At 33.7% G+C, this 12,198-nt stretch overlaps 1 protein-coding gene across 2 annotated transcripts in view; it reads right to left on the bottom strand.

Annotated features, from left to right (window-relative positions):
* Nucleotides 1–7,083: 7,083 nt before the first annotated feature.
* The window catches only part of LOC136024728 (beta carbonic anhydrase 1-like), a 143,574-nt gene continuing 138,459 nt past the window's right edge, over nucleotides 7,084–12,198 (bottom strand). For both annotated transcript variants that reach the window (XR_010616891.1, XR_010616892.1), the window contains exon 6: nucleotides 7,084–7,221. The gene's annotated coding sequence lies outside the window, so the exon portion shown is untranslated. The remainder of the gene's footprint in view (nucleotides 7,222–12,198) is intronic.

The raw sequence follows: 12,198 nt of genomic DNA on the forward strand, positions 1-12,198 counted from the left end.
TTTCCATGAAGGAAATTCTCATGGGGGAAGAGACTTTCAATGGAGGGGCGCAGGATTTTCTAGCATTATTTAAAAAAATGAAAAAATAAATATGAAAAGTTTTTTCTACTGAAAGTGAGGAGCAGCATTAAAACTGAAAACGAACAGACATTATAACGCATATGAGGGGTTTACCTCCTCGTAATACCTCGCTCTTTACGCTAAAGTATTTTTAGTAATTACAACTACTTATTCTACGGCATTTGTGATTCAGGGGTCATTCTTAAGGAATTGGGACAAAATTTAAGCTTTAGTGTAAAGAGCGAGGTATCGACGAGGGCCGAGCCCCCTAATATACGCAATAAAAACATACGAGCACAGAAGTTTGCTACGTAAGTTAAATCGTAAGTTACGTATATTTTTTACTTATGAAAACGTTCGTAAAAAATTTAAAGTTAATGCCTTTTTAAGTAATCAAAAAATTGGAGGGCAACTAGGCCTCCTCCCTCGCTCTTTTTTCTCTTTTTTCCCTCGCTCTTCTAATTAATATGCAAATTTCGTTTTAATTATTTATGTGCGGAGAGCCAAGATCAAAACACGCATTAATTCAAAAACGTCCAGAAATTAAACAAAAAAAAAACAAGTTTTTTTAAAATGAAATTAAGGAGCGACATTGAAACTTAAAAGGAACAGAAATTACTCCGTATATGAAAGGGGCTTTTCCTCCTCAACGCCCCGCTCTTCACGCTAAAGTTTGACTCTTTCTCTTAACTCTACTTTTTAAAATAGTAAGAAGAGTTTGACTCTTTCTCTCAACTCTACTTTTTAAAATAGTAAAAAACTTTAGCGTAAAGAGCGGGGCGTTAAGGAGGAAAAGCCCCTTTCATATACGGAGTAATTTCTGTTCGTTTTAAGTTTTAATGTCGCTCCTTACAATCATTAATTTTTTTTTTTTTGTTTAATCACTCTTAAAGATAATGAAGAAAATAGTAGCATATTAGATACGTTAAAAAATCAATATTTTTTTTTGAATGGATTGGCAAAGAAAAGCTCTAGAACAAGGAGGATATCATTTCGAAATTGCCGGGACTAGAGGACTACAAGGGATGCGATTGACACTTTTCTATCGACATCTGATTCGGACATATTCGGTTTATGCGAAACTTTTTAGATGAGTTTTCAATTGAAAGTATTCAGGTTGATGGTTATCAATTGTCAAACAGTTCGTGGTAACGAACTGTATTAAGGAGCAACCCGGCTCAATAGTAATCGAAACTCTAAAAAACGGAATTTTGATACCAATAATTACATCAAAAGAAATGCATTTTAATGCAGATTTTAAATACATAAGTTTCATCAAGTTTATTCTTACCCAAAAAAAAGTTACGAGCCTGAGAAAATTTGCTTTATTTTAGAAAATAATGGAAAACACCCATTAAAAGTCACACCGTCATATTCAGCGTATCAAAGAACCCTACTGTAGAAGTTTCAAGCTCCTATCTACAAAAATGTGGAATTTTGTATTTTTTTGCCAGAAGACAGATCACGGATGCGTTTTCATTTATTTGTTTTTTTCCCCAGGGGTGATCGTAACGACTCGGCGGTCCTAGAAAGTCACGAGAGGGCCCATTTTAATACAAATTTAAAGTTTTAGTGCCCTTTTTAACTGACCATAAAATTGCAGGGCACCTAGTCCCCCTCTCACGCACATTTTTCCCCAAAATCACCGGATAAAAATTTTGATATAGCCATTATGTTCAACTTAGTCGAAAATTTAATAACTATGTCTTTGGGGATGACTTAATCTCCCACAGTCCCCGGGGGAGGGGCTGCAATTTACAAACTTTGACCATTGTTTACATACAGTAATGGTTATTATGAACTGTACAGACGTTCTCAGGGGCATTTTTCACGTTGGGGTGGGACGAAGTCAGGAGGAGGGGGTTACGTGGGAGGATCTTCTTATGGAGAAATTTATCATGAGGGAAGAGAATTTCCATGAAGGGAGTGCAGGATTTTCTAGCATTATTAAAAAAAAAACAATGAGAAAGTAAATAAAAAAAACTGTTTTTAACTGGAATTAGTGAGCAGCATTAAAATGAACAGAAAACATTACGTATATAAGGGAGCTCGTCTCCTCCACAATACCTTACTCTTTACACTAAAGTATTTTTAATTTCAGCAATTTATTCTACAGCCTTTGTGATTCAGGGGTCAATCTTAAAGAATTGGGATAAAATCCAAGCTCTAGTGTAAAGAGCGAGGTATTGACAAGGGGGCGAACCCCCTTATATACGTAACAAAAATACACAAATATAGAGGAGCATTACGTAAGTTAATTCGTAAGTTACGTATATTTATTACTAACAAAAACGTTCCTAAAAAATAAAAATCCTAGTCGCATTTTTAAGCAACCAAAATTGGAGGGTAACTAATCCTCCTCCCTTGCCCCTTTGTTTTATCAACATCATCCAATCAAAACTATGGAAAAGCTATTTAGCAAAAAAAAAATTAATGAGCAAATTTCGTTTTAATTATTCATGTGCGGTGAGCCAGAATCAAAACATGCGTTAATTCGAAAACGTTCAGAAATTAAATAAAAAAAACACGTTTTTTTTAACTGCAAGTAAGGAGCGACCTTAAAACTTAAAACAAACAGAAGTTGTTCCGTATATGAAAGGAGTTGTCCCCTCCTCAACGCCTCGCTCTTTACGCTATAGTTTTTATTGTTTTAAAAAGTAGAGTTGTGACAAAGAGTCAAACTTTAGCGTAAAGAGCGAGGCGTTGAGGAAGGGATAACCCATTTCATATACGGAACAATTTCTGTTCGTTTTAAGTTTTAATATCGCTCTTTTCTTGCAGTTAAAAAACTTGTTTTTTTTTATTTAATTTCATGTTGGGATGAGTATGTAAAAGAAGGTGGTCTTGGTGTCTTAATCAAAAGTTGCATACCAGCCCGTGCAAGGCTAGAATTTTTGCCAATGAATATTGAAATGCTATTTGAATCTTGTGTTGTTGAATGTTTTTTTTCCAAATAATGAGAAGATTCTAATTACGTTATTTACCGTACTCCGTCAGCTAGTCAGGTAGAATTTAGGAATTGTTTTTAAAAATTCCTGGATAAATTAACCAGTCTTAATGCTTCTTATCTAGTTATGGGAGATTTCAATATTGATTTAATGAAACTTGTTTCTGCTAATCAGAATAGACTGGAAAGTAACACTTTGAAGTTTTTAGATTGTCCGCTATTTCATGGATTATATCTTGTATGTCTTGAACCATCCAGGATAACTGATACGTCATATTATCTAATTGATAATTTTCACCTGACAGTACTGTCAGTACATATGTCATTCCTGATAATTCATATGGTCACTGCATTCTTATGGCTGATTTTTCGCTATATTTTCCGTATAATAAAAAAAGGTCAACAAAGCGAAGAGACTTAGGGAAAAAAAAAATGTTAAAATTAAAAGAAGAACTTGGTGACGTTGGGTGGAGTTCGGTAATTGATGAAATGGATCCAAATCAATCCTTGGGTAACTTTTATAATATATCGGCTTGATTAGCTTGATTAGCTTGACAAGCTTGATTAGTTTCGCCCGTATAAAAATCCAAAAGGAAAGAGGCATGCGCCAGGGAAACCATGAGTAAATGCATCGCTTTTGAGGTCTATCATTGAAAAAAAAATCGCTTATACAAAATCAAAATGAAGTATCCCACTGAAATAAATATAATGCTTTTTTAAAACTATAAGAATCTGTTAGTAAATATTCTTAGAGAAAATGAAAAAGTTTATTGTGAAAATTCATTTCAAAATTCTGATTCTCCCCGAAAAACTTGGAATTTAATTAAGAATGAGATTGGAAAAAATAAAAAGCTATCATATCCTGAGGTATTAACTAATACAAATGGTGTAGAAGTTAGAAGATTGTTTTGCCGATGTTGGTCAATCAATTGTTTCAGCAGGAATAGATTTGCCCCCTTGCAGGTTGCATAAACAATATTTACCTCCCGCGGAAAGTACGAGCATATTTCTGGCCCCTGTTAGTTTTACAGAATTCCAAAAAATTACCAAAAATATAAAAAACGGTGATTTTGTGGGACATGATGAACAATCAACAAATTTGTTATAGAGTATTGCCAGAGTTATTTTTGAACCGCTAATCTACATTTTCAATTTGAGTATCAATTTAGGTATTTTTCCTAGTAGATGGAAAATTGCCCGAGTAATTCCGATGTAAAAACACGGTGATAAATCTGAGGTAAGTAATTATGGTTCATCGCCATTATCTAAAGTGTTTGAAAAAATTTTATAAGAAAGGATTTCCAGCTATTTGGATAAAATAAATTTCTTTACCAAATATCAATTTGGATTTAGGGTATTATTCATCATATATACCTATAACATTTTGTTCTGTTATTAGTAAATTATTTGAAAAAATTTTACTTCCATATTTAACAACAAAGTGTGATATGGGGGATCAACAGTTGGGTTTTCGAAATGGTGTAGGGGTTCAAAATGCACACGCAATAATTCTAGAAATACTGGAACACCACCATAAGATTAAAAAACAATTATTTGTGTGTGGAGTTGATATTTCAAAAGCGTTTGATAGTATGCTGCATAACCACGCTTTTTTGTCACTGTTGCGTAGTAGGGTTAACCCATTTACAGGCCAGTGTTTGGCGGGCTGGTATGGTAATTCATCTGTGAGAATATTTTCGGGAGGGCGCCTTTCAGACCGAATTTATTTATGTCGTGGAGTTAAACAAGGGTCAGTTCTTAGCCCCCTTATATTTAATAACGCAATTAGATCAGCCACATGGTTCATACCCCCATATGTAATTAAAGGTATCGACATTAGCCACTTATCGTATGCCGATGATATTTTGTTGTTCTCGGATAATTGAATATCAATGCATAATGCAATTAATATATTATACTCACATCTACGAGAGATAGTATTAGAAATTGAACCTTCTAAAACAGATTTCCTAGTGGCAAATAGTAAAAGTGATATCCAGCATCATTCAATTAGGGTGGGATCACTTAATATTATTAATAAAGATTCCATTAATTACCTTGGGTTGCCTGGTGGTCCGTCAATTAAAGCTACGCGGGAGTTGGTGCTATCATCTGTCTTGGGAAAACTTAGGAAAACATACGGCCTGCTAGTCAGGGTGAAAGGTCATTTTGATAAACAAACACTTGCTATAATTTATAACTCAATTGTTTGCACCTCATGTATTTTTCATTGTTCCATTTCTGAAATTTTTGAGTAAAAGTGATAAAAAGCGTATCCGCGATTACTTTTTCCGGTTTTGTAAATATTTTTTTGGAATTCCACTATGGTTCAAAAATAGGTATATTTTACGAAAATTCGGAATATTTAATATGTGACTTAACAGTCACATATCAATAATATATACTGTTAATATATACTGTTATATAATATATTATATAATATATAATATATACTGTTATATACTGTTAATATTTGACTGTTAATATGGATCAACGACCGATAAGAATAAATTTTCCCTTTAATTGTCTCATTTAATTGTCATCATTTCTGTAATAAAATAGATATTTACGCGCTATGTTTATGGGTACTGTTTTATGAGTTATGTTATCATTTATGTTATTATTTATGGGTCATGTTTTGTGAGTGTATACTCCTCTGTGTACATCTTTTGTATGTAAAGAGTGCATAAATAAATTATTATTGTTATTATTATTATTATTATTATTAATTCATGTTTTATAAAATCATAATCATCATAATCATTATAAAAATTGCCAAGCAACCAGGGATAGTTTTCGCTAGTCAGATGTCAAAGAGTTTTATAATTTTAAATAGGTTAGACTGATCAAGTTCAATATTTCTTCGGTTAAAAATTTCTCCACTTATGAAACAGAGCAACTAAAGGCCAATAAAGAGAATAAAGAAAAGATTTCAGAAAATTCCACCAACAAAGGTTAAAAAAACTCGGAAATATAAAATTAATGATGACTGTGGAAGAAGTGCCCTATGACAGAAGTGAACTGAGGTAGGATGAGTTTTACGACACATTGATCTGGTAATCTTGACCCAGATCCATAGTACATAATGATGGTCTGCCCCTTGCGATCGAAAACGCGTCACTATGCATGAAGCAGAGTTTTTCCGTCTGGGGCCGCTTTAAGAATATTTCTTTTTTGGTGTAACTTAAACAGTCCGAGGTCAAACTCAAAGTCAGGACAAGGCAAATTTAAAGTGAACAGAATTCCCTATTTCAAATAGGCTTGAACATTATTTTCTTTGACCTTTGTCTTTGATAACTCAACTTCCAAAAACACCAGAAATAGACTGAGAAGACATAGAAAATATGAAATTAAATACTTTAAGATATGTGACACCATATATTTGACCTATATTTTGGAACATAGGTAGATTATTCCAAAATTTCTTCTTTTTTTCAGTCTTTTTTTGTCTTATATCCTCTTGGACTGTTTAATTTTATTTCGGGGGCATTTTTCCAGGGGGAGGATTTCCTGGGAGGAAACCGCCAGACATCAATCTGTTAATTAGTTGGGTTGATCGGAGAATAGGGTAAACAAGGTTAGGTCGACCTATATGACCTGTTTAGGAATCTAGGGTCAAGTGGAATGAATTTAGTTCTGTTCGCAGGTATCTAGTGTCAAGTGAAATGAATTTAGTTCAGTTCCCAGGGATCTAGGGTCAAGTGAAATGAATTTAGTTCGGTTCGCAGGTATCCAGTGTCAAATTAAATGAATTTAGATCAGTTCGCAGGTATCTAGGGTCAAGTGAAGTTAATTTAGTTCAGTTCGTAGGTATCTAGAGTCAAGCGAAATGAATTTAATCCATTTCGCAGGTATCTAGAATCAAGTGAAATGAATTTACTTCAGTTCATAGGTATTTAGGGTTAAGTGAGAAGAATTTAGCTCAGTTCACAAATGATAAAATCTTTTCGCTTGTTTAAAAACGAAGAGATTCAACAACAATATAATCTATCAGGAAGCGCTTAAAACTTAGATGGCGCCAAAATAAACCACTATAAAGATGGCCTGGCCACCCCGGCTAGTGTCAGCTAATCAGATATAAAAGAGTTTCTATAAGTTAAAAACAAGTATCATACAAAAAAAGTTTTTCACAAAACAAATGTGTAACATCTCAACCGATAAAATTCAATTGGAATTTGTGAGTCCCAACAATCACCAACCAGAAAGTTTTGTTCCTAAAAAAATAGTACAGACATTAAATAGACAATATAATGTATAAATGAATAAAAAAGAAATATAGGTAAAGAGAATACAACACAAAGAAAACTTTAAAAAGGAATTCCTCAAACAATAGAATCCATTTTTGAAAATTCAACATTTAAGAAAAGCACGTTATACAGAATAACATCCATTGGTGAACATTTGAAACAAATTTTCTAGCTACTAACTAATCAATAAATTATAATGCTATTTAGCTTAGACTTCAATACTCACAAAACAGTAAGTAATATTCTAAATTATGTTTAACTTATTTTTCTTCATTCCTTATTTGATTTTGCTGGATGATAGAGACTGCAAGACTGTTCTTGGAAATGTCACCAGCCTAAACAATTCTTACTTAAAGGAACCCACACATTTTTTCATTTATTTAATTTAAACCCTTGTGGCGGTTAGTCAAATCTAGTCTTTGTTGCCAATTGTGTCAGTTTAGACGGTTTTTTCAGCAGAACGGGTATTTTAGCGAACCAGAATTGAAATATCTATCCAAGGCCTTACACAAGGGGGGAAGGAGGGTAGGGGGTTGAACCTTCCCCCAAAATGTTTTTCCAACTCGTAAAAACGGAAAATGAATAACATAAACAAGTTTTTGATGCGTTTTTTAGTTTTTTCTTATATCCCCCCCCTCCCGGAAAGAATTTCCTGGACAAGGCCCTGCATCTAGCCCTGTCAATCGGTGGCTAAAGCAGCACAGTATTCAATAAAATCAGCTTTAAGTATTCAGTTGAATCAGTATTCAATAAAATCAGCTGTAGCCAGCTTAGCTGGCTACAAGCTAAACTTTATAATGCCTGTGTACCTCCAAGTTTCCTATCCCTTGCATCTTTTTGGCGTACTTTCTTAGCAACGAAAACTCCGGTTGATTCCGTATCTGACACTTAGACCCTGAAAAGGAAGCTCCTCACGTTCGAGAATGTATGTTTTTAAAGCGCCTTCTGATTATCCATTAGGCAAAAAAAAAAAAAAACGCTACTGTACGACAGATGATGTCTGAACTCCTGATTACTGAAACTACCACTTAGCTCTGTTCAAAAAGAAACAGTAATAAGTTAATGCTTTATTGCCTATACTTAAAACCCTAGTTTGAACCCTCTTCTATGTATTTCTATCTCTTCATTGTATTTTTCTTGTGACAACCCTAAAATAACTAGTATTTTGTGTTTAATATATCTTTTACGAATATACATGTTGTATCTTTATCCTCGTTTCCTATTCTTCATTACTTTCTAGATAGTTAGTTTTTAAGATAGTTACTAAGCGATGCCACAAAGTTAGGCGACATGGTAAATGATTTGACCTATACCAATTGTCACAAAGATTGAAACCCCTCAAAAGATGGTTCAAAGCCATTTTTTTTTTTTTTTTTTTGACAAAAAAAGCTTAACTCACTTGCTATAGCGGTCAGAAGTGCAAAGACAAAAAAATATGCAGAAAATATTAAATATTATTTTTTGTATAGATGATGAACAGCTTTTTATTTTTTTTTTTTTTGTCGCGGGATGGTTTTTATAACTTACTATTTTTTGTATCAATATTTTTGTACCATTTCAATTCCAACAGATTTATTAGAACTTTAACCCTCACCAGATTTTAGATTAAATTTCCGACCATTTCCAATACCTACCTACAACACATAATTGTCGAGGTTCCCTTTAAATTGCGGGCATGTCTTTATTCGCAAGTTTATCCCAGCAGCCTATTATGCGCCTCCCCCTAGAGAAAATCCTGTATCCGTTCCTGGTATACACTCAATTCACAATTAAAACCAGATCAGTCATTTGCAATTCCCCAAAAAAACTAACAGGGACTAATCTTCAAAATACATTTTTCATTAACAAACGATTCTTTGGAATTCTTTTAGCCAGATTCAATGGATTTGCAACATAGGAGATATATTTAGACGGTATATTTTTGGACTTTTGCTAGGCCTTAAGCGTTTAATAACTCTTTCTTTCTCTTCTTTGCACCTACTTTTTTTTTATTATTTTAGAAAATTTTTAAATTATTAATTAGAATTATTAATTAGAGATTATTAATTAGAATTATTAATTAGAGATTATTAATTAGAATTATTAAGTTATTAATTAGAAAGTCTTTGGGAACCAACAGAGTGTTGATGTTTGAATTTTTACGGACAAAACATATGATTAAATAATTATTTTATAATTATAATTATATTAAATAATAATTTGATTACTATATTGACGTTACATTTGACGTTGTCAAATGTAACTAATGCATTTTGCTTATTTGTTTTCACGGTTCAACGTCCCCAAAACTTTTTGAAGCAACTGAAAGAAAATCTTAGAAAGTTGCAATTTTCGGGGATGAAGAGACCCAGAATGGGCCTAGGGGGGAAGGAATGTTCTCATTTTCATGTGCTTGATAATTTGGCAGTAAGTACCAAACGATTAGTCAGTAAAAAGTATCAAACGGTTGTCAGGAAATAGAGGCTCATCATTGCTTGCTGATTTTGCCGGCATTTGTTTTCCTGATTATGCAAGCTAAAGTGTAAAAAACTGTGAATAAGCAAGCAAGAAATGTTAAAAAATTGTCAAACAACCGTTAGTAAAAAAAAGTCAAAAAGTCAAACAATTTGAAGCAAAATGAGCTGTTGGTCTATCAATGTTTGATTATAACCCCCTGAACATAGGAATAAAAACCTGAACAAAACCCGAAAAAACTTATCACTTTAGCTCTAATAATGACAAAGCAAAATAATTATGGAAGTCTTAATTCATATCTTAAGTAGCGATTCTACGACTATATTATTTTTACCCCTTCTCCAGAAATCTCGAGATAATGACTCATATATACAAAAAATATCAAAACAAGGAAATGAGAAAAAAATATAACATAGAAAGGGGTAACTTTGAACAAAATCGTGAAAAAACAAGGTTATTTTGTGATATTCTTCCATAAGAACAACTCCTGAAACCCAATGGCCGTTTAATATAAATAATAAGCTTTTTCTTACAATAACCTGTTACGAAAGAGTGTCGATGGGTGCGGAGTGGAGAGACGAGATGGTGCCTGAAACAACCTTGAGGGAGCCAGATTTTCTGGCACGATCTGATTGACAAACATAAATCAAAATTTTAAAGGATAAGCTTTCTAACTTAAAGTACAAAGCAATATTAAAAAAGACAAAAATTAGTTTATATATAAGTGGGGCTGCACTCTCCTAAATCCCTTGCTCATTAAACTAAAGTCTACATTGCTTTGACAAACCTTTTAATTCTAATTAAACGTCCCTACTGGGAAAAAAGTCAAACTTTAATGTAAAGAGAGAAGGGTTTAAGAGGGGGAAGCCCCCTCATATATCAAAAAAATTTCGTTTATTTGAAGTTTTAATGTAGTTCCTTGCATTCAGTTGAAAAACTTATTTGTTTTCTATTTAATTTCCTAAAAGGGTTACTGTATTGAAATAAACAGCCCATTTAATTTCCTAAAAGGGTTACTGTATTGAAATAAACAGCCCATCGTTAACACAGGGTTCTGATTAATGGACAATTTTCTGGACTTTGTCTGTTTTGGAGGGCGTTTTTGGGTTGAAAAATCTGTTCCTAGCTAATTTACCTACAATGAGTTGCCTCCCCGTAGTAGCATGATTTTGGTACGCATGGATATATAACGAGTAGGAGGAAATAGGCTTGAGACTGTCCGTGCAGGATTACGACTCTTGTTGAAAGAAGAGCATCACCAAGGGCCGAACACCATGTTGTGACAAGGAATATGCCCAGCATTGCGCAAAGTTTACCTTCATACTGAAGGTCCCAGGGACTCCTTGCTGTCCGGTTCTAAGCCGGCTTAAGCGCTTCGGTGTAAACTTGAAAAAAGGTGTGGGTCCTTTTCCTGCATTGGTACCCGGGACCGTTGGATTTCCTGAGGTAAAAATAATTTCAATTATTTAAAGAAGATGAAAATTGGAACTTGGAATGTTTTGATGTTAAAAAAAATAACTATCGCATCGAAATTTTGACTGACAAATTGAGACGATTCAAACTGGACTTATTAAGAGTTTCAGAAACTCATCCCAGGGGTAGGAAGCAAGACAAAAAGTGATAAATAATTTGTTTACTCAGGGAGGAAGGATGGGCTACCTAAACCGGGAGTAAGACTCATGATGAATAAGGAAGCTGCTAAGTCTTGTTTAGGCTAGGAAGGTGTTAATAATAGAATATTAATTGCTCATTTCATGACTAAAAAGTTCAGATTATCAGTTATAGTAGATTATGCACCAGTAGAGCCGACTGACGGAGATACTAGTGATCCTGATGAATTTTACTTACAGTTACAGAAGCAAATAGACAGGGTTCAAGTAGAAATATGGTATTTTTATTAAATTTAAACGTCCAGGCCGGTAGAAACAGGGATAGATGGCATCCTAGCCTAAGTAAATTTGGTGTAGGAAAAGAAAACAGAAATGGCTTCAGACTGTTGCATTTTTGTAGGTATAACAATCTAGTTATAATCGTTGGATGAAATTTCACCGAAGGACATTTCCGTGAGGGAGGGGGGGTCCCCCTCCATATATGAAGGGTGCACCCCTCCTAAATACCTTGCTCTTTACGCTAAAGTTTGGCTGTTTGTCCCAATTTTTTAAGAGAGTTTACTGAAACATCGTGGCTTTTAATTAGAATATGAAGCTTTTTTTAAAATTGCTTTTTTAAAACAGCTTTAGTGTAAAAAGTAAGGTAATGAGGAGGGGGCAACCCTTCATATAAGGAATAAATCTTCCGAAATTCATTTGTAATTTTTTTTTTATGTACGGTGAGCCAAATTCGAACCTGTATTAGTTGATAAACATCGAGAAATGAAATAAAAAACACGGTTCTTTTAACTGAAATTAAGGAGCAACATTAAAACTTAAAACGAACAGAAATTATTCCGTATATGAAAAGGGGTCTTCCCCTCCTCAACGTCTCCCTCTT

Source organism: Artemia franciscana, chromosome 3 (genome assembly GCF_032884065.1).
Source record: "Artemia franciscana chromosome 3, ASM3288406v1, whole genome shotgun sequence".
Lineage (NCBI taxonomy): Eukaryota > Metazoa > Arthropoda > Branchiopoda > Anostraca > Artemiidae > Artemia > Artemia franciscana.